This window comes from Macrobrachium nipponense, chromosome 46 (assembly GCF_015104395.2).
Source record: "Macrobrachium nipponense isolate FS-2020 chromosome 46, ASM1510439v2, whole genome shotgun sequence".
Taxonomy (NCBI): domain Eukaryota; kingdom Metazoa; phylum Arthropoda; class Malacostraca; order Decapoda; family Palaemonidae; genus Macrobrachium; species Macrobrachium nipponense.
Genome location: NC_061106.1, coordinates 13,892,391 through 13,895,714, shown reverse-complemented (window position 1 = coordinate 13,895,714; position 3,324 = coordinate 13,892,391).

The following is a 3,324-nucleotide window of genomic DNA, read 5'->3' as shown; positions in this document are numbered from 1 at the left end:
GTTTGGAGTTTTGATGGCAGGGAAGGAAGCTCAATCGTCTTAATCAATTGCCGAGACCAGACGCACCGCAATTCTTCCGAGTGAATCCTATTAAACTCGGGACCATAGTGCCTGTCTCCTCTGCAATAATGGCCTTCAAATAGACCTTAAGTGCCACCATGGAAGCTTCCCCAAAGGCCTCAAACGGGGTCAGCACTACGTCCCAATAAAAGATGGCCGCACTCTACGTTTTTTTAAACCCAGAAGGTTAGAGATAGCTGAGGCGCGTATCGCCTGAGGGTTGAAAACACTCACACACATAGAGAGAGAGAGAGAGAGAGAGAGAGAGAGAGAGAGAGAGAGAGGAGAGAGCCAGGCAAAACGTAACATATCGTTGAAAATCTGATTTTAAGTGTTTTTGAGGAACACAAAGATAAACATAACTTAGTTTACCTAAAAAAAAATAAACGGATTTGGGAAATGTTTGTAGCAATTAACTAGATTGGGAATTTCAACATTTAAGTTAGGTTTTTCTATACAGTATATAATTTTTGTGAATACTTAAAAATAAAATGTGAAAAAGAAAAAAAAAATATTTTTTTTTACTTTTTTGGGCCTGTTATTAGGCAGCATTCTGTTAACATTTCATTAAAAATTTTAATGCCTTACTACAGGAAGATAGTTTATTGTGCGTGTGTGAGAAGCTGTCTGTCTAGTTGTCTGTATCCACAAAACTTGAAAATCCTGAGGGAGGACCTATTAGATGAGACCAGGTGAAGCCTCATTTTTTATAATTGGCTGTAAAGAGGTCTCAAAGAGGGGGCGGGGGCTTCCCTGTAGGGGAGGGCCGGGTAGTGCCGTAGTGCATCTCATGCGGGTTGCACTTTAGGCATAACTTGAGGACATTTTGCAGCGTTGCCTTCAAGTCCTACAGCTGCAACCCCTTTCCCGTCCTTTTGTTCCTTTTGTACCTCCTTTTATATTCTCTTTCTTCCTATCTTCCTACTTTCCACCCCTCTCCTATCAATCGATTCGTAGTGCAACAGCGAGGTTTTCCTCTTGTTATCCTTTCAAACCTTTTACTCTCAATTTCCCGTTTCCAGCGTTGAATGCACTCATAGGTCCTAGTGCTTGGCCTTTAGCCTAATTCTAGTTGCAATTCAATTCCAAGGAGAGGCAAGCAGTAGTTTTGTATACTGGTCGCCAAAATTGGTGGGAGAGGACGACGACGTTAAATTCATCCTCAGAAAACGAGGTGAAAGAAAACCTTGATAAAAGATTGTGTAAAGGAAGATGACGATAAAAGGGAGTTCAAGGGAGAGTAGAGGGAGGAGCGTGGTCACAGCTTAGTGGGCGATGAAAGCAGTGTAATCTTAATGGTGAATCTTAAAGGTTTAAATAAATTTGCTGAAATTGCTAAAGGAATATTATTATATATCATCGTGCATACATTTATACGAAACAAGCCAAAGCGAAAATCATGTGTCAGTTTTTATAGGCAAGAGCCACAACACCTAAAAAAAACCCATTGTAAAGCAGTAGAAAAGCTATGCTTTGTTTACTTCCGAATATACTTACAGTCTGTTTATTATTATTCGGGTGTCTACTAAAACTTATACACACTTACGTTCTTGGCACAATTAAGTTTCACACAACTAGAATCGGGATTTAAACGTTTGAAAAGCATATGGCAACTTTACAATTCAGTTTTAACAAAAATAACAATCAATTGTTCTAGTAGCTCTCCAAGAGGCTGTTTTTTTCATATACATGAATGTGTGTGTATATATATATATATATATATATATATCTATATATATAAATATATATATATATATATATATATATATATATATATATATACCACACACATTCATGTATATGAAAACATGCCTCTTGGAGAGCTATCTAGAATGACTGATTGTTATTTTTATTTTATTAAACTAAATGGTAAAGTTTAACCATATGCTTTTCAAATTTTTTTAAATTCCGATTATGGTTGTGTGAACATAATTTGTGCCAAGAATGTAAAGTATGTAAATAAGTTTTAGCTCGATAAAATATAAAACAAATATGAATTCAGAGAGAGAGAGAGAGAGAGAGAGAGAGAGAGACTACGCCATCTAAGTGCTATCTATATGTTCCTATCCATCTAACCTCCCTCGACAAGTTGACGATGGCCGGTCTGCGGTGAAGATGTTTCCCCGAAAGCTGGTGGTCAGAAAAGAATAATTCTTTTTCTTTTATTTAACTTGGGATTATTGGACTTTGCTTTAGTCTTAGTTTTGTTTCATGTTGAAAGTTCAAATTTTAACACGGACTGTTGGGTGTGTGTGTTACCTGGAAAACTAACAGTGAAAGAAATGATGGAATGATAATGTCCTTCCTTTTTATATTGTGTTAAGCTTGATCAAGAATTAATGCAAGTTCAGTAATAAGTAGAGGTGTTACTGTAATCATTTTTGCGATTTTTTTGTACATCTATTATTTTTCATCTTGATAAGTTTGTCAGTAAAATTAATATTATACAGCTTTGAAACAGAAGAAAGTAAGCCTAAGGCAAAGTCGGTCCATGGAGAAATTTAAATTTACTCTTTTCGTAACCAGCGATGGCATGAACACCCACGACACACACGGCCTACCGTTTGTATGGGTAGATTGGATCGATCAGAACAGTTGTAAGTACTCTCTCTCTCTCTTTCTCTCTCTCTCTCTCTCTCTCTCTCTCTCTCTCTCTGTGTGTGTGGTGTGTGTGTGTGTAGCTTTGTTTATGCGGACTCGTCTCGTCATGGTTTTGCTTTCAATTCAGTCTGGAATAATTGGCTTCAGTCAACGTTTGCAGTTGAAAAATTTTTACCTCCCATTTCAGAACAGTTTTTAGCACGGAGTTGTTAGCCAATTTTTTTTAACGGATATCCATAATTGCTGAATGCTTGAATATTTTTTTTTCATTAAATATTCACGTTTTGGCAGCAGAGAGGAACGTTTCCAACAAGATAAATCCGAATAAGAGGCTGAAAGTCCCTCAATATATTTCGTATTTATGTTATTTCCCCTAACATTCCTTAATAGTTTCTGCTCAAAGTGTGCAAACGTTATATTGCCTCTCCGTGTAGTTTAGATGAAAAGGGAAGCTACTAAATTGTTTCACCCATTTAATCGTAAAGTCAGTCGTGTAAGTACCGTTCGTATCCTACTTTATGCGCCCTTTGAACACTTTGTTTTATCATCAGTTTATCCGGTCGGTTTGCATCACTCGTTTCCGAGGAAGATATTAAACGTTCAAGCGTCCTGCTCCCGCCATTTGTAACTGTTATAGGAGCGCTATTGCCACTTCGAGAGCCC